The sequence below is a fragment of the Ambystoma mexicanum genome, chromosome 7q (genome assembly GCF_040938575.1).
Source record: "Ambystoma mexicanum isolate Mex_15411 chromosome 7q, UKY_AmexF1_1, whole genome shotgun sequence".
Lineage (NCBI taxonomy): Eukaryota > Metazoa > Chordata > Amphibia > Caudata > Ambystomatidae > Ambystoma > Ambystoma mexicanum.
Genome location: NC_090941.1, coordinates 1,133,055,492 through 1,133,083,263, shown reverse-complemented (window position 1 = coordinate 1,133,083,263; position 27,772 = coordinate 1,133,055,492).

The window sequence follows — 27,772 nt, the reverse complement described above, 5'->3', positions numbered from 1 at the left end:
AATAAAAACATAGCCACTGTGCAGGCCTTCAAGACTGCTCTGAATACACCTTGCCACTCCAGGCAAGGGCCACCTGAGACCTAGAGTAGAGATGCCCCCAATAATAAGAACATACCCACTGTGCAGGCCTTCAAGACTGCTCTGAATACACCTCACCACTCCAGGCAAGGGCCACCTGAGACCTAGAGTAGAGATGCCCCCAATAATATGAACATAGCCACTGTGCAGACCTTCAAGACCGCTCTGGATACACCTCGCCACTCCGATCAAGGGCCACCTGAGACCTAGAGTAGAGATGCCCCCAATAATAAGAACATAGCCACTGTGCAGGCCTTCAAGATCACACTGAATACACCTCGCCACTCCAGGCAAGGGCCACCTGAGACCTAGAGTAGAGATGTCCCCAATAATAAAAACATAGCCACTGTGCAGGCCTTCAAGACTGCTCTGAATACACCTTGCCACTCCAGGCAAGGGCCACCTGAGACCTAGAGTAGAGATGCCCCCAATAATAAGAACATAGCCACTGTGCAGGCCTTCAAGACTGCTCTGACTACACCTCACCACTCCAGGCAAGGGCCACCTGAGACCTAGAGTAGAGATGCCCCCAATAATAAGAACATAGTCACTGTGTAGGCCTTCAAGACCGCTCTGAATACACCTCGCCACTCCAGGCAAGGGCCCCCCCGAGACCTAGAGTAGAGATGCCCCCAATAATAAGAACATAGCCACTGTGCAGGCCTTCAAGACCACTCTGAATACACCTCGCCAGTCCAGGCAAGGGCCACCTGAACCCTAGAGAAGAGATGCCCCCAATAATAACAAAATTGCCACTGTGCAGGCCTTCAAGACCACTCTGTATACACCTCGCCACTCCAGGCAAGGGCCACCTGAGACCTAGAGTAGAGATGCCCCCAAATAATAAGTACATAGCCACTGTGCAGGCCTTCAAGACCACTCTGAATACACCTCACCACTCTAGGCAAGGGCCACCTGAGACCTAGAGTAGAGATGCCCCCAGTAATAAGAACATAGCCACTGTGCAGGCCTTCAAGACCACTCTGAATACACCTCACCACTCCAGGCAAGGGCCACCTGAGACCTAGAGTAGAGATGCCCCCAGTAATAAGTACATAGCCACTGTGCAGGCCTTCAAGACCACTTTGAATACACCTCACCACTCCAGGCAAGGGCCACCTGAGACCTAGAGTAGAGATTCCCCCCAATAATAAGAACATAGCCACTGTGCAGGCCTTCAAGACCGCTCTGAATACACCTCACCACTCCAGGCAAGGGCCACCTGAGACCTAGAGTAGAGATGCCTCCCAATAATAAGAACATGGCCACTGTGCAGGCCTTCAAGACCGCTCTGAATACACCTCGCCACTCCAGGCAAGGGCCACCTGAGACCTAGATTACAGATGCCCCCAATAATAAGAACATAGCCACTGTGTAGGCCTTCAGGACAGCTCTGAATACACCTCACCACTCCAGGCAAGGGCCACCTGAGACCTAGAGTAGAGATGCCCCCAATAATAAGAACATAGCCACTGTTCAGGCCTTCAAGGCCACTCTGAATACACCTCGCCACTCCAGGCAAGGGCCACCTGAGACCTAGAGTAGAGATGCCCCCAATAATAAGAACATAGCCACTGTGCAGGCCTTCAAGACAGCTCTGAATACACCTCACCACTCCAGGCAAGGGCCACCTGAGACCTAGAGTAGAGATGCCCCCAATAATAAGGACATAGCCACTGTGCAGGCCTTCAAGACTGCTCTGAATCCACCTCACCACTCCAGGCAAGGGCCACCTAATGCCTAGAGTAGAGATGCCCCCAATAATAAGAACATAGCCACTGTGCAGGCCTTCAAGACCACTCTGAATACACCTCGCCACTCCAGGCAAGGGCCACCTGAGACCTAGAGTAGAGATGCCCCCCAATAATAAGAACATAGCCACTGTGCAGGGCTTCTAGACTACTCTGAATACACCTCACCACTCCAGGCAAGGGCCACCTGAGACCTAGAGTAGAGATGCCCCCAATAATAAGAACATAGCCACTGTGCAGACCTTCAAGACCACTCTGAATACACCATGCCACTCCAGGCAAGGGCCACCTGAGACCTAGAGTAGAGATGTCCCCAATAATGAAAACATAGCCACTGTGCAGGCCTTCAAGACTGCTCTGAATACACCTTTCCACTCCAGGCAAGGGCCACCGGAGACCTAGAGTAGAGATGCCCCCAATAATAAGAACAAAGCCACTGTGCAGGCCTTCAAGACTGGTCTGAATACACCTCGCCACTCCAGGCAAGGGCCACCTGAGACCTAGAGTAGAGATGCCCCCCAATAATAAGAACATAGCCACTGTGCAGGCCTTCAAGACTGCTCTGAATACACCTCACCACTCCAGGCAAGGGCCACCTGAGACCTAGAGTAGAGATGCCCCCAATAATAAGAACATAGCCACTGTGCAGGCCTTCAAGACCGCTCTGAATACACCTCGCCACTCCAAGCAAGGGCCACCCGAGACGTAGAGCAGAGATGCCCCCAATAATAAGAACATAGCCACTGTACAGGCCTTCAAGACCACTCTGAATACACTTTGCCACTCCAGGCAAGGGCCACCTGAACCCTAGAGTAGAGATGCCCCCAATAATAAGAACATAGCCACTCTGCAGGCCTTCAAGACCACTCTGAATACACCTCGCCACTCCAGGAAAGGGCCACCTGAGACCTAGAGTAGAGATGCCCCCAAATAATAAGTACATAGCCACTGTGCAGGCCTTCAAGACCACTCTGAATACACCTCACCACTCCAGGCAAGGGCCACCTGAGACCTAGAGTAGAGATGCCACCAGTAATAAGAACATAGTCACTGTGCAGGCCTTCAAGATCACTCTGAATACACCTCACCACTCCAGGCAAGGGCCACCGGAGACCTAGAGTAGAGATTCCCCCCAATAATAAGAACATAGCCACTGTGCAGGCCTTCAAGACCGCTCTGAATACACCTCAAAACTCCAGGCAAGGGCCACCTGAGACCTAGAGTAGAGATGCCACCAGTAATAAGAACATAGCCACTGTGCAGGCCTTCAAGACCACTCTGAATACACCTCACCACTCCAGGCAAGGGCCACCTGAGACCTAGAGTAGAGATTCCCCCCAATAATAAGAACATAGCCACTGTGCAGGCCTTCAAGACCGCTCTGAATACACCTCAAAACTCCAGGCAAGGGCCACCTGAGATCTAGAGTAGGGATGCCACCCAATAAAAATAACATAGCCACTGTGCAGGCCTTCAAGACCGCTCTGAATACACCTCGCCACTCCAGGCAAGGGCCACCTGAGACCTAGAGTAGAGATGCCCCCAATAATAAGAACATAGCCACTGTGCAGGCCTTCAAGACAGCTCTGAATACACCTCACCAGTCCAGGCAAGGGCCACCTGAGACCTAGAGTAGAGATGTCCCCAATAATAAGGACATAGACACTGTGCAGGCCTTCAAGACCGCTCTGAATACACCTCACCACTCCAGGCAAGGGCCACCTAATACCTAGAGTAGAGATGCCCCCAATAATAAGAACATATCCACTGTGCAGGCCTTCAAGACCACTCTGAATACACCTCGCCACTCCAGGCAAGGTCCACCTGAGACCTAGAGTAGAGATGCCCCCCAATAATAAGAACATAGCCACTGTGCAAGACTTCTAGACCACTCTGAATACACCTCACCATTCCAGGCAAGGGCCACCTGAGACCTAGAGTAGAGATGCCCCCAATAATAAGAACATATCCACTGTGCAGGCCTTCAAGACCACTCTGAATACACCTTGCCACTCCAGGCAAGGGCCACCTGAGACCTAGAGTAGAGATGCCCCCAATAATAAGAACAAAGCCACTGTGCAGGCCTTCAAGACCACTCTGAATACACCTCGCCACTCCAGGCAAGGGCCACCGGAGACCTAGAGTAGAGATGCCCCCAATAATAAGAACATAGCCACTGTGCAGGCCTTCAAGACCACTCTGAATACACCTCGCCACTCCAGGCAAGGGCCACCTGAGACCTAGAGTACAGATGTCCCCAATAATAAAAACATAGCCACTGTGCAGGCCTTCAAGACTGGTCTGAATACACCTCGCCACTCCAGGCAAGGGCCACCTGAGACCTAGAGTAGAGATGCCCCCAATAATAAGAACATAGCCACTGTGCAGGCCTTCAAGACTGCTCTGAATACACCTCACCACTCCAGGCAAGGGCCACCTGAGACCTAGAGTAGAGATGCCCCCAATAATAAGAACATAGCCACTGTGCAGGCCTTCAAGACCGCTCTGAATACACCTCGCCACTCCAAGCAAGGGCCACCCGAGACGTAGAGCAGAGATGCCCCCAATAATAAGAACATAGCCACTGTACAGGCCTTCAAGACCACTCTGAATACACTTTGCCACTCCAGGCAAGGGCCACCTGAACCCTAGAGTAGAGATGCCCCCAATAATAAGAACATAGCCACTGTGCAGGCCTTCAAGACTGCTCTGAATACACCTCACCACTCCAGGCAAGGGCCACCTGAGACCTAGAGTAGAGATGCCCCCAATAATAAGAACATAGCCACTGTGCAGGCCTTCAAGACCGCTCTGAATACACCTCGCCACTCCAAGCAAGGGCCACCCGAGACGTAGAGCAGAGATGCCCCCAATAATAAGAACATAGCCACTGTACAGGCCTTCAAGACCACTCTGAATACACTTTGCCACTCCAGGCAAGGGCCACCTGAACCCTAGAGTAGAGATGCCCCCAATAATAAGAACATAGCCACTCTGCAGGCCTTCAAGACCACTCTGAATACACCTCGCCACTCCAGGAAAGGGCCACCTGAGACCTAGAGTAGAGATGCCCCCAAATAATAAGTACATAGCCACTGTGCAGGCCTTCAAGACCACTCTGAATACACCTCACCACTCCAGGCAAGGGCCACCTGAGACCTAGAGTAGAGATGCCACCAGTAATAAGAACATAGTCACTGTGCAGGCCTTCAAGATCACTCTGAATACACCTCACCACTCCAGGCAAGGGCCACCGGAGACCTAGAGTAGAGATTCCCCCCAATAATAAGAACATAGCCACTGTGCAGGCCTTCAAGACCGCTCTGAATACACCTCAAAACTCCAGGCAAGGGCCACCTGAGACCTAGAGTAGAGATGCCACCCAATAAAAATAACATAGCCACTGTGCAGGCCTTCAAGATCGCTCTGGATACACCTCGCCACTCCGATCAAGGGCCACCTGAGACCTAGAGTAGAGATGCCCCCAATAATAAGAACATAGCCACTATGCAGGCCTTCAAGATCACTCTGAATACACCTCGCCATTTCAGGCAAGGGCCACCTGAGACCTAGAGTAGAGATGTCCCCAATAATAAAAACATAGCCACTGTGCAGGCCTTCAAGACTGCTCTGAATACACCTCGCCACTCCAGGCAAGGGCCACCTGAGACCTAGAGTAGAGATGCCCCCAATAATAAGAACATAGCCACTGCGCAGGCCTTCAAGACTGCTCTGACTACACCTCACCACTCCAGGCAAGGGCGACCTGAGACCTAGAGTAGAGATGCCCCCAATAATAAGAACATAGCCACTGTGCAGGCCTTCAAGACCACTCTGAATACACCTCGCCACTCCAGGCAAGGGCCACCTGAGACCTAGAGTAGAGATGCCCCCCAATAATAAGAACATAGCCACTGTGCAGGGCTTCTAGACTACTCTGAATACACCTCACCACTCCAGGCAAGGGCCACCTGAGACCTAGAGTAGAGATGCCCCCAATAATAAGAACATAGCCACTGTGCAGACCTTCAAGACCACTCTGAATACACCATGCCACTCCAGGCAAGGGCCACCTGAGACCTAGAGTAGAGATGTCCCCAATAATAAAAACATAGCCACTGTGCAGGCCTTCAAGACTGCTCTGAACACACCTTGCCACTCCAGGCAAGGGCCACCTGAGACCTAGAGTAGAGATGCCTCCAATAATAAGAACATACCCACTGTGCAGGCCTTCAAGACTGCTCTGAATACACCTCACCACTCCAGGCAAGGGCCACCTGAGACCTAGAGTAGAGATGCCCCCAATAATATGAACATAGCCACTGTGCAGACCTTCAAGACCGCTCTGAATACACCTCGCCACTCCAGGCAAGGGCCACCCGGGACCTAGAGTAGAGATGCCCCCAATAATAAGAACATAGCCACTGTGCAGGCCTTCAAGACCACTCTGAATACACTTCGCCACTCCAGGCAAGGGCCACCTGAACCCTAGAGTAGAGATGCCCCCAATAATAAGAACATAGCCACTGTGCAGGCCTTCAAGACCACTCTGAATACACCTCGCCACTCCAGGCAAGGGCCACCTGAGACCTAGAGTAGAGATGCCCCCAAATTATAAGTACATAGCCACTGTGTAGGCCTTCAAGACCACTCTGAATACACCTCACCACTCCAGGCAAGGGCCACCTGAGACCTAGAGTAGAGATGCCACCAGTAATAAGAACATAGCCACTGTGCAGGCCTTCAAGACCACTCTGAATACACCTCACCACTCCAGGCAAGGGCCACCTGAGATCTAGAGTAGAGATGCCCCCAAATAATAAGTACATAGCCACTGTGCAGGCCTTCAAGACCACTCTGAATACACCTCACCACTCCAGGCAAGGGCCACCTGAGACCTAGAGTAGAGATGCCACCAGTAATAAGAACATAGCCACTGTGCAGGCCTTCAAGATCACTCTGAATACACCTCACCACTCCAGGCAAGGGCCACCGGAGACCTAGAGTAGAGATTCCCCCCAATAATAAGAACATAGCCACTGTGCAGGCCTTCAAGACCGCTCTGAATACACCTCAAAACTCCAGGCAAGGGCCACCTGAGACCTAGAGTAGAGATGCCACCCAATAAAAATAACATAGCCACTGTGCAGGCCTTCAAGATCGCTCTGGATACACCTCGCCACTCCGATCAAGGGCCACCTGAGACCTAGAGTAGAGATGCCCCCAATAATAAGAACATAGCCACTGTGCAGGCCTTCAAGATCACTCTGAATACACCTCGCCACTCCAGGCAAGGGCCACCTGAGACCTAGAGTAGAGATGTCCCCAATAATAAAAACATAGCCACTGTGCAGGCCTTCAAGACTGCTCTGAATACACCTCGCCACTCCAGGCAAGGGTCACCTGAGACCTAGAGTAGAGATGCCCCCAATAATAAGAACATAGCCACTGTGCAGGCCTTCAAGACTGCTCTGACTACACCTCACCACTCCAGGCAAGGGCCACCTGAGACCTAGAGTAGAGATGCCCCCAATAATAAGAACATAGCCACTGTGCAGGCCTTCAAGACCGCTCTGAATACACCTCGCCACTCCAGGCAAGGGCCACCCGAGACCTAGAGTAGAGATGCCCCCAATAATAAGAACATAGCCACTGTGCAGGCCTTCAAGACCGCTCTGAATACACCTCGCCACTCCAGGCAAGGGCCACCTGAGACCTAGAGTAGAGATGCCACCACCAATAAGAACATAGCCACTGTGCAGGCCTTCAAGACCGCTCTGAATACACCTCGCCACTCCAGGCAAGGGCCACCTGAGACCTACAGTAGAGATGCCCCCAAATAATAAGTACATAGCCACTGTGCAGGCCTTCAAGACCGCTCTGAATACACCTCGCCACTCCAGGCAAGGGCCACCTGAGACCTAGAGTAGAGATGCCACCAGTAATAAGAACATAGTCACTGTGCAGGCCTTCAAGATCACTCTGAATACACCTCACCACTCCAGGCAAGGGCCACCGGAGACCTAGAGTAGAGATTCCCCCCAATAATAAGAACATAGCCACTGTGCAGGCCTTCAAGACCGCTCTGAATACACCTCAAAACTCCAGGCAAGGGCCACCTGAGACCTAGAGTAGAGATGCCACCCAATAAAAATAACATAGCCACTATGCAGGCCTTCAAGATCGCTCTGGATACACCTCGCCACTCCGATCAAGGGCCACCTGAGACCTAGAGTAGAGATGCCCCCAATAATAAGAACATAGCCACTGTGCAGGCCTTCAAGATCACGCTGAATACACCTCGCCATTTCAGGCAAGGGCCACCTGAGACCTAGAGTAGAGATGTCCCCAATAATAAAAACATAGCCACTGTGCAGGCCTTCAAGACTGCTCTGAATACACCTCGCCACTCCAGGCAAGGGCGACCTGAGACCTAGAGTAGAGATGCCCCCAATAATAAGAACATAGCCACTGTGCAGGCCTTCAAGACCACTCTGAATACACCTCGCCACTCCAGGCAAGGGCCACCTGAGACCTAGAGTAGAGATGCCCCCAATAATAAGAACATAGCCACTGTGCAGGCCTTCAAGACCACTCTGAATACACCTCGCCACTCCAGGCAAGGGCCACCTGAGACCTAGAGTAGAGATGCCCCCCAATAATAAGAACATAGCCACTGTGCAGGGCTTCTAGACTACTCTGAATACACCTCACCACTCCAGGCAAGGGCCACCTGAGACCTAGAGTAGAGATGCCCCCAATAATAAGAACATAGCCACTGTGCAGACCTTCAAGACCGCTCTGAATACACCATGCCACTCCAGGCAAGGGCCACCTGAGACCTAGAGTAGAGATGTCCCCAATAATAAAAACATAGCCACTGTGCAGGCCTTCAAGACTGCTCTGAATACACCTTGCCACTCCAGGCAAGGGCCACCTGAGACCTAGGGTAGAGATGCCCCCAATAATAAGAACATACCCACTGTGCAGGCCTTCAAGACTGCTCTGAATACACCTCACCACTCCAGGCAAGGGCCACCTGAGACCTAGAGTAGAGATGCCCCCAATAATATGAACATAGCCACTGTGCAGACCTTCAAGACCGCTCTGAATACACCTTGCCACTCCAGGCAAGGGCCACCCGGGACCTAGAGTAGAGATGCCCCCAATAATAAGAACATAGCCACTGTGCAGGCCTTCAAGACCACTCTGAATACACTTCGCCACTCCAGGCAAGGGCCACCTGAACCCTAGAGTAGAGATGCCCCCAATAATAAGAACATAGCCACTGTGCAGGCCTTCAAGACCACTCTGAATACACCTCGCCACTCCAGGCAAGGGCCACCTGAGACCTAGAGTAGAGATGCCCCCAAATAATAAGTACATAGCCACTGTGTAGGCCTTCAAGACCACTCTGAATACACCTCACCACTCCAGGCAAGGGCCACCTGAGACCTAGAGTAGAGATGCCACCAGTAATAAGAACATAGCCACTGTGCAGGCCTTCAAGACCACTCTGAATACACCTCACCACTCCAGGCAAGGGCCACCTGAGACCTAGAGTAGAGATTCCCCCCAATAATAAGAACATCGCCACTGTGCAGGCCTTCAAGACCGCTCTGAATACACCTCAAAACTCCAGGCAAGGGCCACCTGAGATCTAGAGTAGAGATGCCACCCAATAAAAATAACATAGCCACTGTGCAGGCCTTCAAGACCGCTCTGAATACACCTCGCCACTCCAGGCAAGGGCCACCTGAGACCTAGAGTAGAGATGCCCCCAATAATAAGAACATAGCCACTGTGCAGGCCTTCAAGACAGCTCTGAATACACCTCACCACTCCAGGCAAGGGCCACCTGAGACCTAGAGTAGAGATGTCCCCAATAATAAGGACATAGCCACTGTGCAGGCCTTCAATACCGCTCTGAATACACCTCACCACTCCAGGCAAGGGCCACCTAATACCTAGAGTAGAGATGCCCCCAATAATAAGAACATAGCCACTGTGCAGGCCTTCAAGACCACTCTGAATACACCTCACCACTCCAGGCAAGGGCCACCGGAGACCTAGAGTAGAGATGCCCCCAATAATAAGAACATAGCCACTGTGCAGGCCTTCAAGACCGCTCTGAATACACCTCGCCACTGAAGGCAAGGGCCACCTGAGACCTAGAGTAGAGATGGCCCCAATAATAAAAACATTGCCACTGTGCAGGCCTTCAAGACTGCTCTGAATACACCTCGCCACTCCAGGCAAGGGCCACCTGAGACCTAGAGTAGAGATGCCCCCAATAATAATAACATAGCCACTGTGCAGGCCTTCAAGACTGCTCTGAATACACCTCACCACTCCAGGCAAGGGCCACCTGAGACCTAGAGTAGAGATGCCCCCAATAATAAGAACATAGCCACTGTGCAGGCCTTCAAGACCGCTCTGAATACACCTCGCCACTCCAAGCAAGGGCCACCCGAGACGTAGAGCAGAGATGCCCCCAATAATAAGAACATAGCCACTGTGCAGGCCTTCAAGACCACTCTGAATACACTTCGCCACTCCAGGCAAGGGCCACCTGAACCCTAGAGTAGAGATGCCCCCAATAATAAGAACATAGCCACTCTGCAGGCCTTCAAGTCCACTCTGAATACACCTCGCCACTCCAGGCAAGGGCCACCTGAGACCTAGAGTAGAGATGCCCCAAATAATAAGTACATAGCCACTGTGCAGGCCTTCAAGACCACTCTGAATACACCTCACCACTCCAGGCAAGGGCCACCTGAGACCTAGAGTAGAGATGCCACCAGTAATAAGAACATAGCCACTGTGCAGGCCTTCAAGATCACTCTGAATACACCTCACCACTCCATGCAAGGGCCACCGGAGACCTAGAGTAGAGATTCCCCCCAATAATAAGAACATAGCCACTGTGCAGGCCTTCAAGACCGCTCTGAATACACCTCAAAACTCCAGGCAAGGGCCACCTGAGACCTAGAGTAGAGATGCCCCCAATAATAAGAACATAGCCACTGCGCAGGCCTTCAAGACTGCTCTGACTACACCTCACCACTCCAGGCAAGGGCGACCTGAGACCTAGAGTAGAGATGCCCCCAATAATAAGAACATAGCCACTGTGCAGGCCTTCAAGACCACTCTGAATACACCTCGCCACTCCAGGCAAGGGCCACCTGAGAACTAGAGTAGAGATGCCCCCCAATAATAAGAACATAGCCACTGTGCAGGGCTTCTAGACTACTCTGAATACACCTCACCACTCCAGGCAAGGGCCACCTGAGACCTAGAGTAGGGATGCCCCCAATAATAAGAACATAGCCACTGTGCAGACCTTCAAGACCACTCTGAATACACCATGCCACTCCAGGCAAGGGCCACCTGAGACCTAGAGTAGAGATGTCCCCAATAATAAAAACATAGCCACTGTGCAGGCCTTCAAGACTGCTCTGAATACACCTTGCCACTCCAGGCAAGGGCCACCTGAGACCTAGAGTAGAGATGCCCCCAATAATAAGAACATACCCACTGTGCAGGCCTTCAAGACTGCTCTGAATACACCTCACCACTCCAGGCAAGGGCCACCTGAGACCTAGAGTAGAGATGCCCCCAATAATATGAACATAGCCACTGTGCAGACCTTCAAGACCGCTCTGAATACACCTCGCCACTCCAGGCAAGGGCCACCCGGGACCTAGAGTAGAGATGCCCCCAATAATAAGAACATAGCCACTGTGCAGGCCTTCAAGACCACTCTGAATACACTTCGCCACTCCAGGCAAGGGCCACCTGAACCCTAGAGTAGAGATGCCCCCAATAATAAGAACATAGCCACTGTGCAGGCCTTCAAGACCACTCTGAATACACCTCGCCACTCCAGGCAAGGGCCACCTGAGACCTAGAGTAGAGATGCCCCCAAATAATAAGTACATAGCCACTGTGTAGGCCTTCAAGACCACTCTGAATACACCTCACCACTCCAGGCAAGGGCCACCTGAGACCTAGAGTAGAGATGCCACCAGTAATAAGAACATAGCCACTGTGCAGGCCTTCAAGACCACTCTGAATACACCTCACCACTCCAGGCAAGGGCCACCTGAGACCTAGAGTAGAGATTCCCCCCAATAATAAGAACATCGCCACTGTGCAGGCCTTCAAGACCGCTCTGAATACACCTCAAAACTCCAGGCAAGGGCCACCTGAGATCTAGAGTAGAGATGCCACCCAATAAAAATAACATAGCCACTGTGCAGGCCTTCAAGACCGCTCTGAATACACCTCGCCACTCCAGGCAAGGGCCACCTGAGACCTAGAGTAGAGATGCCCCCAATAATAAGAACATAGCCACTGTGCAGGCCTTCAAGACAGCTCTGAATACACCTCACCACTCCAGGCAAGGGCCACCTGAGACCTAGAGTAGAGATGTCCCCAATAATAAGGACATAGCCACTGTGCAGGCCTTCAATACCGCTCTGAATACACCTCACCACTCCAGGCAAGGGCCACCTAATACCTAGAGTAGAGATGCCCCCAATAATAAGAACATAGCCACTGTGCAGGCCTTCAAGACCACTCTGAATACACCTCGCCACTCCAGGCAAGGGCCACCGGAGACCTAGAGTAGAGATGCCCCCAATAATAAGAACATAGCCACTGTGCAGGGCTTCTAGACTACTCTGAATACACCTCACCACTCCAGGCAAGGGCCACCTGAGACCTAGAGTAGAGATGCCCCCAATAATAAGAACATAGCCACTGTGCAGACCTTCAAGACCGCTCTGAATACACCATGCCACTCCAGGCAAGGGCCACCTGAGACCTAGAGTAGAGATGTCCCAAATAATAAAAACATAGCCACTGTGCAGGCCTTCAAGACTGCTCTGAATACACCTTGCCACTCCAGGCAAGGGCCACCTGAGACCTAGAGTAGAGATGCCCCCAATAATAAGAACATACCCACTGTGCAGACCTTCAAGACTGCTCTGAATACACCTCACCACTCCAGGCAAGGGCCACCTGAGACCTAGAGTAGAGATGCCCCCAATAATATGAACATAGCCACTGTGCAGACCTTCAAGACCGCTCTGAATACACTTCGCCACTCCAGGCAAGGGCCACCTGAACCCTAGAGTAGAGATGCCCCCAATAATAAGAACATAGCCACTGTGCAGGCCTTCAAGACCACTCTGAATACACCTCGCCACTCCAGGCAAGGGCCACCTGAGACCTAGAGTAGAGATGCCCCCAAATAATAAGTACATAGCCACTGTGTAGGCCTTCAAGACCACTCTGAATACACCTCACCACTCCAGGCAAGGGCCACCTGAGACCTAGAGTAGAGATGCCACCAGTAATAAGTACATAGCCACTGTGCAGGCCTTCAAGACCACCCTGAATACACCTCACCACTCCAGGCAAGGGCCACCTGAGACCTAGAGTAGAGATTCCCCCCAATAATAAGAACATCGCCACTGTGCAGGCCTTCAAGACCGCTCTGAATACACCTCAAAACTCCAGGCAAGTGCCACCTGAGATCTAGAGTAGAGATGCCACCCAATAAAAATAACATAGCCACTGTGCAGGCCTTCAAGACCGCTCTGAATACACCTCGCCACTCCAGGCAAGGGCCACCTGAGACCTAGAGTAGAGATGCCACCAGTAATAAGAACATAGCCACTGTGCAGGCCTTCAAGACCACTCTGAATACACCTCACCACTCCAGGCAAGGGCCACCTGAGACCTAGAGTAGAGATTCCCCCCAATAATAAGAACATCGCCACTGTGCAGGCCTTCAAGACCGCTCTGAATACACCTCAAAACTCCAGGCAAGGGCCACCTGAGATCTAGAGTAGAGATGCCACCCAATAAAAATAACATAGCCACTGTGCAGGCCTTCAAGACCGCTCTGAATACACCTCGCCACTCCAGGCAAGGGCCACCTGAGACCTAGAGTAGAGATGCCCCCAATAATAAGAACATAGCCACTGTGCAGGCCTTCAAGACAGCTCTGAATACACCTCACCACTCCAGGCAAGGGCCACCTGAGACCTAGAGTAGAGATGTCCCCAATAATAAGGACATAGCCACTGTGCAGGCCTTCAATACCGCTCTGAATACACCTCACCACTCCAGGCAAGGGCCACCTAATACCTAGAGTAGAGATGCCCCCAATAATAAGAACATAGCCACTGTGCAGGCCTTCAAGACCACTCTGAATACACCTCGCCACTCCAGGCAAGGGCCACCGGAGACCTAGAGTAGAGATGCCCCCAATAATAAGAACATAGCCACTGTGCAGGGCTTCTAGACTACTCTGAATACACCTCACCACTCCAGGCAAGGGCCACCTGAGACCTAGAGTAGAGATGCCCCCAATAATAAGAACATAGCCACTGTGCAGACCTTCAAGACCGCTCTGAATACACCATGCCACTCCAGGCAAGGGCCACCTGAGACCTAGAGTAGAGATGTCCCCAATAATAAAAACATAGCCACTGTGCAGGCCTTCAAGACTGCTCTGAATACACCTTGCCACTCCAGGCAAGGGCCACCTGAGACCTAGAGTAGAGATGCCCCCAATAATAAGAACATACCCACTGTGCAGACCTTCAAGACTGCTCTGAGTACACCTCACCACTCCAGGCAAGGGCCACCTGAGACCTAGAGTAGAGATGCCCCCAATAATATGAACATGGCCACTGTGCAGACCTTCAAGACCGCTCTGAATACACCTCGCCACTCCAGGCAAGGGCCACCCGGGACCTAGAGTAGAGATGCCCCCAATAATAAGAACATAGCCACTGTGCAGGCCTTCAAGACCACTCTGAATACACTTCGCCACTCCAGGCAAGGGCCACCTGAACCCTAGAGTAGAGATGCCCCCAATAATAAGAACATAGCCACTGTGCAGGCCTTCAAGACCACTCTGAATACACCTCGCCACTCCAGGCAAGGGCCACCTGAGACCTAGAGTAGAGATGCCCCCAAATAATAAGCACATAGCCACTGTGTAGGCCTTCAAGACCACTCTGAATACACCTCACCACTCCAGGCAAGGGCCACCTGAGACCTAGAGTAGAGATGCCACCAGTAATAAGAACATAGCCACTGTGCAGGCCTTCAAGACCACTCTGAATACACCTCACCAGTCCAGGCAAGGGCCACCTGAGACCTAGAGTAGAGATTCCCCCCAATAATAAGAACATCGCCACTGTGCAGGCCTTCAAGACCGCTCTGAATACACCTCAAAACTCCAGGCAAGGGCCACCTGAGATCTAGAGTAGAGATGCCACCCAATAAAAATAACATAGCCACTGTGCAGGCCTTCAAGACCGCTCTGAATACACCTCGCCACTCCAGGCAAGGGCCACCTGAGACCTAGAGTAGAGATGCCCCCAATAAAAAGAACATAGCCACTGTGCAGGCCTTCAAGACAGCTCTGAATACACCTCACCACTCCAGGCAAGGGCCACCTGAGACCTAGAGTAGAGATGTCCCCAATAATAAGGACATAGCCACTGTGCAGGCCTTCAATACCGCTCTGAATACACCTCACCACTCCAGGCAAGGGCCACCTAATACCTAGAGTAGAGATGCCCCCAATAATAAGAACATAGCCACTGTGCAGGCCTTCAAGACCACTCTGAATACACCTCGCCACTCCAGGCAAGGGCCACCGGAGACCTAGAGTAGAGATGCCCCCAATAATAAGAACATAGCCACTGTGCAGGCCTTCAAGACTGCTCTGAATACACCTCGCCACTGAAGGCAAGGGCCACCTGAGACCTAGAGTAGAGATGTCCCCAATAAAAAAAACATTTCCACTGTGCAGGCCTTCAAGACTGCTCTGAATACACCTCGCTACTCCAGGCAAGGGCCACCTGAGACCTAGAGTAGAGATGCCCCCAATAATAAGAACATAGCCACTGTGCAGGCCTTCAAGACTGCTCTGAATACACCTCACCACTCCAGGCAAGGGCCACCTGAGACCTAGAGTAGAGATGCCCCAAATAATAAGAACATAGCCACTGTGCAGGCCTTCAAGACCGCTCTGAATACACCTCGCCACTCCAAGCAAGGGCCACCCGAGACGTAGAGCAGAGATGCCCCCAATAATAAGAACATAGCCACTGTGCAGGCCTTCAAGACCACTCTGAATACACTTCGCCACTCCAGGCAAGGGCCACCTGAACCCTAGAGTAGAGATGCCCCCAATAATAAGAACATAGCCACTCTGCAGGCCTTCAAGACCACTCTGAACACACCTCGCCACTCCAGGCAAGGGCCACCTGAGACCTAGAGTAGAGATGCCCCCAAATAATAAGTACATAGCCACTGTGCAGGCCTTCAAGACCACTCTGAATACACCTCACCACTCCAGGCAAGGGCCACTTGAGACCTAGAGTAGAGATGCCACCAGTAATAAGAACATAGCCACTGTGCAGGCCTTCAAGATCATTCTGAATACACCTCACCACTCCAGGCAAGGGCCACCGGAGACCTAGAGTAGAGATTCCCCCCAATAATAAGAACATAGCCACTGTGCAGGCCTTCAAGACCGCTCTGAATACACCTCAAAACTCCAGGCAAGGGCCACCTGAGACCTAGAGTAGAGATGCCCCCAATAATAAGAACATAGCCACTGCGCAGGCCTTCAAGACTGCTCTGACTACACCTCACCACTCCAGGCAAGGGCGACCTGAGACCGAGAGTAGAGATGCCCCCAATAATAAGAACATAGCCACTGTGCAGGCCTTCAAGACCACTCTGAATACACCTCGCCACTCCAGGCAAGGGCCACCTGAGACCTAGAGTAGAGATGCCCCCCAATAATAAGAACATAGCCACTGTGCAGGGCTTCTAGACTACTCTGAATACACCTCACCACTCCAGGCAAGGGCCACCTGAGACCTAAAGTAGGGATGCCCCCAATAATAAGAACATAGCCACTGTGCAGACCTTCAAGACCACTCTGAATACACCATGCCACTCCAGGCAAGGGCCACCTGAGACCTAGAATAGAGATGTCCCCAATAATAAAAACATAGCCACTGTGCAGGCCTTCAAGACCGCTCTGAATACACCTTGCCACTCCAGGCAAGGGCCACCTGAGACCTAGAGTAGAGATGCCCCCAATAATAAGAACATACCCACTGTGCAGGCCTTCAAGACTGCTCTGAATACACCTCACCACTCCAGGCAAGGGCCACCTGAGACCTAGAGTAGAGATGCCCCCAATAATATGAACATAGCCACTGTGCAGACCTTCAAGACCGCTCTGAATACACCTCGCCACTCCAGGCAAGGGCCACCCGGGACCTAGAGTAGAGATTCCCCCCAATAATAAGAACATCGCCACTGTGCAGGCCTTCAAGACCGCTCTGAATACACCTAAAAACTCCAGGCAAGGGCCACCTGAGATCTAGAGTAGAGATGCCACCCAATAAAAATAACATAGCCACTGTGCAGGCCTTCAAGACCGCTCTGAATACACCTCGCCACTCCAGGCAAGGGCCACCTGAGACCTAGAGTAGAGATGCCCCCAATAATAAGAACATAGCCACTGTGCAGGCCTTCAAGACAGCTCTGAATACACCTCACCACTCCAGGCAAGGGCCACCTGAGACCTAGAGTAGAGATGTCCCCAATAATAAGGACATAGCCACTGTGCAGGCCTTCAATACCGCTCTGAATACACCTCACCACTCCAGGCAAGGGCCACCTAATACCTAGAGTAGAGATGCCCCCAATAACAAGAACATAGCCACTGTGCAGGCCTTCAAGACCACTCTGAATACACCTCGCCACTCCAGGCAAGGGCCATCGGAGACCTAGAGTAGAGATGCCCCCAATAATAAGAACATAGCCACTGTGCAGGCCTTCAAGACCGCTCTGAATACACCTCGCCACTGAAGGCAAGGGCCACCTGAGACCTAGAGTAGAGATGTCCCCAATAATAAAAACATTGCCACTGTGCAGGCCTTCAAGACTGCTCTGAATACACCTCGCCACTCCAGGCAAGGGCCACCTGAGACCTAGAGTAGAGATGCCCCCAATAATAAGAACATAGCCACTGTGCAGGCCTTCAAGACTGCTCTGAATACACCTCACCACTCCAGGCAAGGGCCACCTGAGACCTAGAGTAGAGATGCCCCCAATAATAAGAACATAGCCACTGTGCAGGCCTTCAAGACCGCTCTGAATACACCTCGCCACTCCAAGCAAGGGCCACCCGAGACGTAGAGCAGAGATGCCCCCAATAATAAGAACATAGCCACTGTGCAGGCCTTCAAGACCACTCTGAATACACTTCGCCACTCCAGGCAAGGGCCACCTGAACCCTAGAGTAGAGAGGCCCCCAATAATAAGAACATAGCCACTCTGCAGGCCTTCAAGACCACTCTGAATACACCTCGCCACTCCAGGCAAGGGCCACCTGAGACCTAGAGTAGAGATGCCCCCAAATAATAAGTACATAGCCACTGTGCAGGCCTTCAAGACCACTCTGAATACACCTCACCACTCCAGGCAAGGGCCACCTGAGACCTAGAGTAGAGATGCCACCAGTAATAAGAACATAGCCACTGTGCAGGCCTTCAAGATCACTCTGAATACACCTCACCACTCCAGGCAAGGGCCACCGGAGACCTAGAGTAGAGATTCCCCCCAATAATAAGAACATAGCCACTGTGCAGGCCTTCAAGACCGCTCTGAATACACCTCAAAACTCCAGGCAAGGGCCACCTGAGACCTAGAGTAGAGATGCCACACAATAAAAATAACATAGCCACTGTGCAGGCCTTCAAGATCGCTCTGGATACACCTCGCCACTCCGATCAAGGGCCACCTGAGACCTAGAGTAGAGATGCCCCCAATAATAAGAACATAGCCACTGTGCAGGCCTTCAAGATCACTCTGAATACACCTCGCCACTCCAGGCAAGGGCCACCTGAGACCTAGAGTAGAGATGTCCCCAATAATAAAAACATAGCCACTGTGCAGGCCTTCAAGACTGCTCTGAATACACCTCGCCACTCCAGGCAAGGGCCACCTGAGACCTAGAGTAGAGATGCCCCCAATAATAAGAACATAGCCACTGTGCAGGCCTTCAAGACTGCTCTGACTACACCTCACCACTCCAGGCAAGGGCCACCTGAGACCTAGAGTAGAGATGCCCCCAATAATAAGAACATAGCCACTGTGCAGGTCTTCAAGACCGCTCTGAATACACCTCGCCACTCCAGGCAAGGGCCACCCGAGACCTAGAGTAGAGATGCCCCCAATAATAAGAACATAGCCACTGTGCAGGCCTTCAAGACCGCTCTGAATACACCTCGCCACTCCAGGCAAGGGCCACCGGAGACCTAGAGTAGAGATGCCGCCAACAATAAGAACATAGCCACTGTGCAGGCCTTCAAGACCGCTCTGAATACACCTCGCCACTCCAGGCAAGGGCCACCTGAGACCTACAGTAGAGATGCCCCCAAATAATAAGTACATAGCCACTGTGCAGGCCTTCAAGACCGCTCTGAATACACCTCGCCACTCCAGGCAAGGGCCACCTGAGACCTAGAGTAGAGATGCCACCAGTAATAAGAACATAGTCACTGTGCAGGCCTTCAAGATCACTCTGAATACACCTCACCACTCCAGGCAAGGGCCACCGGAGACCTAGAGTAGAGATTCCCCCCAATAATAAGAACATAGCCACTGTGCAGGCCTTCAAGACCGCTCTGAATACACCTCAAAACTCCAGGCAAGGGCCACCTGAGACCTAGAGTAGAGATGCCACCCAATAAAAATAACATAGCCACTGTGCAGGCCTTCAAGATCGCTCTGGATACACCTCGCCACTCTGATCAAGGGCCACCTGAGACCTAGAGTAGAGATGCCCCCAATAATAAGAACATAGCCACTGTGCAGGCCTTCAAGATCACTCTGAATACACCTTGCCATTTCAGGCAAGGGCCACCTGAGACCTAGAGTAGAGATGTCCCCAATAATAAAAACATAGCCACTGTGCAGGCCTTCAAGACTGCTCTGAATACAACTCGCCACTCCAGGCAAGGGCCACCTGAGACCTAGAGTAGAGATGCCCCCAATAATAAGAACATAGCCACTGCGCAGGCCTTCAAGACTGCACTGACTACACCTCACCACTCCAGGCAAGGGCGACCTGAGACCTAGAGTAGAGATGCCCCCAATAATAAGAACATAGCCACTGTGCAGGCCTTCAAGACCACTCTGAATACACCTCCCCACTCCAGGCAAGGGCCACCTGAGACCTAGAGTAGAGATGCCCCCCAATAATAAGAACATAGCCACTGTGCAGGGCTTCTAGACTACTCTGAATACACCTCACCACTCCAGGCAAGGGCCACCTGAGACCTAGAGTAGAGATGCCCCCAATAATAAGAACATAGCCACTGTGCAGACCTTCAAGACCACTCTAAATACACCATGCCACTCCAGGCAAGGGCCACCTGAGACCTAGAGTAGAGATGTCCCCAATAATAAAAACATAGCCACTGTGCAGGCCTTCAAGACTGCTCTGAATACACCTCGCCACTCCAGGCAAGGGCCACCTGAGACCTAGAGTAGAGATGCCCCCAATAATAAGAACATACCCACTGTGCAGGCCTTCAAGACTGCTCTGAATACACCTCACCACTCCAGGCAAGGGCCACCTGAGACCTAGAGTAGAGATGCCCCCAATAATATGAACATAGCCACTGTGCAGACCTTCAAGACCGCTCTGAATACACCTCGCCACTCCAGGCAAGGGCCACCTGAACCCTAGAGTAGAGATGCCCCCAATAATAAGAACATAGCCACTGTGCAGGCCTTCAAGACCACTCTGAATACACCTCGCCACTCCAGGCAAGGGCCACCTGAGACCTAGAGTAGAGATGCCCCCAAATAATAAGTACATAGCCACTGTGTAGGCCTTCAAGACCACTCTGAATACACCTCACCACTCCAGGCAAGGGCCACCTGAGACCTAGAGTAGAGATGCCACCAGTAATAAGAACATAGCCACTGTGCAGGCCTTCAAGACCACTCTGAATACACCTCACCACTCCAGGCAAGGGCCACCTGAGACCTAGAGTAGAGATTCCCCCCAATAATAAGAACATCGCCACTGTGCAGGCCTTCAAGACCGCTCTGAATACACCTCAAAACTCCAGGCAAGGGCCACCTGAGATCTAGAGTAGAGATGCCACCCAATAAAAATAACATAGCCACTGTGCAGGCCTTCAAGACCGCTCTGAATACACCCTGCCACTCCAGGCAAGGGCCACCTGAGACCTAGAGTAGAGATGCCCCCAATAATAAGAACATAGCCACTGTGCAGGCCTTCAAGACAGCTCTGAATACACCTCACCACTCCAGGCAAGGGCCACCTGAGACCTAGAGTAGAGATGTCCCCAATAATAAGGACATAGCCACTGTGCAGGCCTTCAATACCGCTCTGAATACACCTCACCACTCCAGGCAAGGGCCACCTAATACCTAGAGTAGAGATGCCCCCAATAATAAGAACATATCCACTGTGCAGGCCTTTAAGACCACTCTGAATACACCTCACCGCTCCAGGCAAGGGCCACCGGAGACCTAGAGTAGAGATTCCCCCCAATAATAAGAACATAGCCACTGTGCAGGCCTTCAAGACCACTCTGAATACACCTCAAAACTCCAGGCAAGGGCCACCTGAGACCTAGAGTAGAGATGCCACCCAATAAAAATAACATAGCCACTGTGCAGGCCTTCAAGATCGCGCTGGATACACCTCGCCACTCCGATCAAGGGCCACCTGAGACCTAGAGTAGAGATGCCCCCAATAATAAGAACATAGCCACTGTGCAGGCCTTCAAGATCACTCTGAATACACCTCACCACTCCAGGCAAGGGCCACCTGAGACCTAGAGTAGAGATGTCCCCAATAATAAAAACATAGCCACTTTGCAGGCCTTCAAGACTGCTCTGAATACACCTCGCCACTCCAGGCAAGGGCCACCTGAGACCTAGAGTAGAGATGCCCCCAATAATAAGAACATAGCCACTGCGCAGGCCTTCAAGACTGCTCTGACTACACCTCACCACTCCAGGCAAGGGCCACCTGAGACCTAGAGTAGAGATGCCCCCAATAATAAGAACATAGCCACTGTGCAGGCCTTCAAGACCACTCTGAATACACCTCGCCACTCCAGGCAAGGGCCACCTGAGACCTAGAGTAGAGATGCCCCCCAATAATAAGAACATAGCCACTGTGCAGGGCTTCTAGACTACTCTGAATACACCTCACCACTCCAGGCAAGGGCCACCTGAGACCTAGAGTAGAGATGCCCCCAATAATAAGAACATAGCCACTGTGCAGACCTTCAAGACCACTCTGAATACACCATGCCACTCCAGGCAAGGGCCACCTGAGACCTAGAGTAGAGATGTCCCCAATAATAAAAACATAGCCACTGTGCAGGCCTTCAAGACTGCTCTGAATACACCTTGCCACTCCAGGCAAGGGCCACCTGAGACCTAGAGTAGAGATGTCCCCAATAATAAGAACATAGCCACTGTGCAGGCCTTCAAGACCACTCTGTATACACCTCGCCACTCCAGGCAAGGGCCCCTGAGACCTAGAGTAGAGATGCCGCCAACAATAAGAACATAGCCACTGTGCAGGCCTTCAAGACCGCTCTGAATACACCTCGCCACTCCAGGCAAGGGCCACCTGAGACCTACAGTAGAGATGCCCCCAAATAATAAGTACATAGCCACTGTGCAGGCCTTCAAGACCGCTCTGAATACACCTCACCACTCCAGGCAAGGGCCACCTAATGCCTAGAGTAGAGATGCCCCCAATAATAAGAACATAGCCACTGTGCAGGCCTTCAAGACCACTCTGAATACACCTCGCCACTCCAGGCAAGGGCCACCGGAGACCTAGAGTAGAGATGCCCCCAATAATAAGAACATAGCCACTGTGCAGGCCTTCAAGACCACTCTAAATACACCTCGCCACTGAAGGCAAGGGCCACCTGAGACCTAGAGTAGAGATGTCCCCAATAATAAAAACATAGCCACTGTGCAGGCCTTCAAGACTGCTCTGAATACACCTCGCCACTCCAGGCAAGGGCCACCTGAGACCTAGAGTAGAGATGCCCCCAATAATAAGAACATAGCCACTGTGCAGGCCTTCAAGACTGCTCTGAATACACCTCACCACTCCAGGCAAGGGCCACCTGAGACCTAGAGTAGAGATGCCCCCAATAATAAGAACATAGCCACTGTGCAGGCCTTCAAGACCGCTCTGAATACACCTCGCCACTCCAAGCAAGGGCCACCCGAGACGTAGAGCAGAGATGCCCCCAATAATAAGAACATAGCCACTGTGCAGGCCTTCAAGACCACTCTGAATACACTTCGCCACTCCAGGCAAGGGCCACCTGAACCCTAGAGTAGAGATGCCCCCAATAATAAGAACATAGCCACTCTGCAGGCCTTCAAGACCACTCTGAATACACCTCGCCACTCCAGGCAAGGGCCACCTGAGACCTAGAGTAGAGATGCCCCCAAATAATAAGTACATAGCCACTGTGCAGGCCTTCAAGACCACTCTGAATACACCTCACCACTCCAGGCAAGGGCCACCTGAGACCTAGAGTAGAGATGCCACCAGTAATAAGAACATAGCCACTGTGCAGGCCTTCAAGATCACTCTGAATACACCTCACCACTCCAGGCAAGGGCCACCGGAGACCTAGAGTAGAGATTCCCCCCAATAATAAGAACATAGCCACTGTGCAGGCCTTCAAGACCGCTCTGAATACACCTCAAAACTCCAGGCAAGGGCCACCTGAGATCTAGAGTAGAGATGCCACCCAATAAAAATAACATAGCCACTGTGCAGGCCTTCAAGATCGCTCTGGATACACCTCGCCACTCCGATAAAGGGCCACCTGAGACCTAGAGTAGAGATGCCCAAAATAATAAGAACATAGCCACTGTGCAGGCCTTCAAGATCACTCTGAATACACCTCGCCACTCCAGGCAAGGGCCACCTGAGACCTAGAGTAGAGATGTCCCCAATAATAAGGACATAGCCACTGTGCAGGCCTTCAATACCGCTCTGAATACACCTCACCACTCCAGGCAAGGGCCACCTAATAACTAGAGTAGAGATGCCCCCAATAATAAGAACATAGCCACTGTGCAGGCCTTCAAGACCACTCTGAATACACCTCGCCACTCCAGGCAAGGGCCACCGGAGACCTAGAGTAGAGATGCCCCCAATAATAAGAACATAGCCACTGTGCAGGCCTTCAAGACCGCTCTGAATACACCTCGCCACTGAAGGCAAGGGCCACCTGAGACCTAGAGTAGAGATGTCCCCAATAAAAAAAAACATTGCCACTATGCAGGCCTTCAAGACTGCTCTGAATACACCTCGCCACTCCAGGCAAGGGCCACCTGAGACCTAGAGTAGAGATGCCCCCAATAATAAGAACATAGCCACTGTGCAGGCCTTCAAGACTGCTCTGAATACACCTCACCACTCCAGGCAAGGGCCACCTGAGACCTAGAGTAGAGATGCCCCCAATAATAAGAACATAGCCACTGTGCAGGCCTTCAAGACCGCTCTGAATACACCTCGCCACTCCAAGCAAGGGCCACCCGAGACGTAGAGCAGAGATGCCCCCAATAATAAGAACATAGCCACTGTGCAGGCCTTCAAGACCACTCTGAATACACTTCGCCACTCCAGGCAAGGGCCACCTGAACCCTAGAGTAGAGATGCCCCCAATAATAAGAACATAGCCACTCTGCAGGCCTTCAAGACCACTCTGAATACACCTCGCCACTCCAGGCAAGGGCCACCTGAGACCTAGAGTAGAGATGCCCCCAAATAATAAGTACATAGCCACTGTGCAGGCCTTCAAGACCACTCTGAATACACCTCACCACTCCAGGCAAGGGCCACCTGAGACCTAGAGTAGAGATGCCACCAGTAATAAGAACATAGCCACTGTGCAGGCCTTCAAGATCACTCTGAATACACCTCACCACTCCAGGCAAGGGCCACCGGAGACCTAGAGTAGAGATTCCCCCCAATAATAAGAACATAGCCACTGTGCAGGCCTTCAAGACCGCTCTGAATACACCTCAAAACTCCAGGCAAGGGCCACCTGAGACCTAGAGTAGAGATGCCCCCAATAATAAGAAAATAGCCACTGCGCAGGCCTTCAAGACTGCTCTGACTACACCTCACCACTCCAGGCAAGGGCGACCTGAGACCTAGAGTAGAGATGCCCCCAATAATAAGAACATAGCCACTGTGCAGGCCTTCAAGACCACTCTGAATACACCTCGCCACTCCAGGCAAGGGCCACCTGAGACCTAGAGTAGAGATGCCCCCCAATAATAAGAACATAGCCACTGTGCAGGGCTTCTAGACTACTATGAATACACCTCACCACTCCAGGCAAGGGCCACCTGAGACCTAGAGTAGGGATGCCCCCAATAATAACAACATAGCCACTGTGCAGACCTTCAAGACCACTCTGAATACACCATGCCACTCCAGGCAAGGGCCACCTGAGACCTAGAGTAGAGATGTCCCCAATAATAAAAACATAGCCACTGTGCAGGCCTTCAAGACTGCTCTGAATACACCTTGCCACTCCAGGCAAGGGCCACCTGAGACCTAGAGTAGAGATGCCCCCAATAATAAGAACATACCCACTGTGCAGGCCTTCAAGACTGCTCTGAATACACCTCACCACTCCAGGCAAGGGCCACCTGAGACCTAGAGTAGAGATGCCCCCAATAATATGAACATAGCCACTGTGCAGACCTTCAAGACCGCTCTGAATACACCTCGCCACTCCAGGCAAGGGCCACCTGAACCCTAGAGTAGAGATGCCCCCAATAATAAGAACATAGCCACTGTGCAGGCCTTCAAGACCACTCTGAATACACCTCGCCACTCCAGGCAAGGGCCACCTGAGACCTAGAGTAGAGATGCCCCCAAATAATAAGTACATAGCCACTGTGTAGGCCTTCAAGACCACTCTGAATACACCTCACCACTCCAGGCAAGGGCCACCTGAGACCTAGAGTAGAGATGCCACCAGTAATAAGAACATAGCCACTGTGCAGGCCTTCAAGACCACTCTGAATACACCTCACCACTCCAGGCAAGGGCCACCTGAGACCTAGAGTAGAGATTCCCCCCAATAATAAGAACATCGCCACTGTGCAGGCCTTCAAGACCGCTCTGAATACACCTCAAAACTCCAGGCAAGGGCCACCTGAGATCTAGAGTAGAGATGCCACCCAATAAAAATAACATAGCCACTGTGCAGGCCTTCAAGACCGCTCTGAATACACCTCGCCACTCCAGGCAAGGGCCACCTGAGACCTAGAGTAGAGATGCCCCCAATAATAAGAACATAGCCACTGTGCAGGCCTTCAAGACAGCTCTGAATACACCTCACCACTCCAGGCAAGGGCCACCTGAGACCTAGAGTAGAGATGTCCCCAATAATAAGGACATAGCCACTGTGCAGGCCTTCAATACCGCTCTGAATACACCTCACCACTCCAGGCAAGGGCCACCTAATACCTAGAGTAGAGATGCCCCCAATAATAAGAACATAGCCACTGTGCAGGCCTTCAAGACCACTCTGAATACACCTCGCCACTCCAGGCAAGGGCCACCGGAGACCTAGAGTAGAGATGCCCCCAATAATAAGAACATAGCCACTGTGCAGGCCTTCAAGACCGCTCTGAATACACCTCGCCACTGAAGGCAAGGGCCACCTGAGACCTAGAGTAGAGATGTCCCCAATAATAAAAACATTGCCACTGTGCAGGCCTTCAAGACTGCTCTGAATACACCTCGCCACTCCAGGCAAGGGCCACCTGAGACCTAGAGTAGAGATGCCCCCAATAATAAGAACATAGCCACTGTGCAGGCCTTCAAGACTGCTCTGAATACACCTCACCACTCCAGGCAAGGGCCACCTGAGACCTAGAGTAGAGATGCCCCCAATAATAAGAACATAGCCACTGTGCAGGCCTTCAAGACCGCTCTGAATACACCTCGCCACTCCAAGCAAGGGCCACCCGAGACGTAGAGCAGAGATGCCCCCAATAATAAGAACATAGCCACTGTGCAGGCCTTCAAGACCACTCTGAATACACTTCGCCACTCCAGGCAAGGGCCACCTGAACCCTAGAGTAGAGATGCCCCCAATAATAAGAACATAGCCACTCTGCAGGCCTTCAAGACCACTCTGAATACACCTCGCCACTCCAGGCAAGGGCCACCTGAGACCTAGAGTAGAGATGCCCCCAAATAATAAGTACATAGCCACTGTGCAGGCCTTCAAGACCACTCTGAATACACCTCACCACTCCAGGCAAGGGCCACCTGAGACCTAGAGTAGAGATGCCACCAGTAATAAGAACATAGCCACTGTGCAGGCCTTCAAGATCACTCTGAATACACCTCACCACTCCAGGCAAGGGCCACCGGAGACCTAGAGTAGAGATTCCCCCCAATAATAAGAACATAGCCACTGTGCAGGCCTTCAAGACCGCTCTGAATACACCTCAAAACTCCAGGCAAGGGCCACCTGAGACCTAGAGTAGAGATGCCACCCAATAAAAATAACATAGCCACTGTGCAGGCCTTCAAGATCGCTCTGGATACACCTCGCCACTCCGATCAAGGGCCACCTGAGACCTAGAGTAGAGATGCCCCCAATAATAAGAACATAGCCACTGTGCAGGCCTTCAAGACTGCTCTGACTACACCTCACCACTCCAGGCAAGGGCCACCTGAGACCTAGAGTAGAGATGCCCCCAATAATAAGAACATAGCCACTGTGCAGGCCTTCAAGACCGCTCTGAATACACCTCGCCACTCC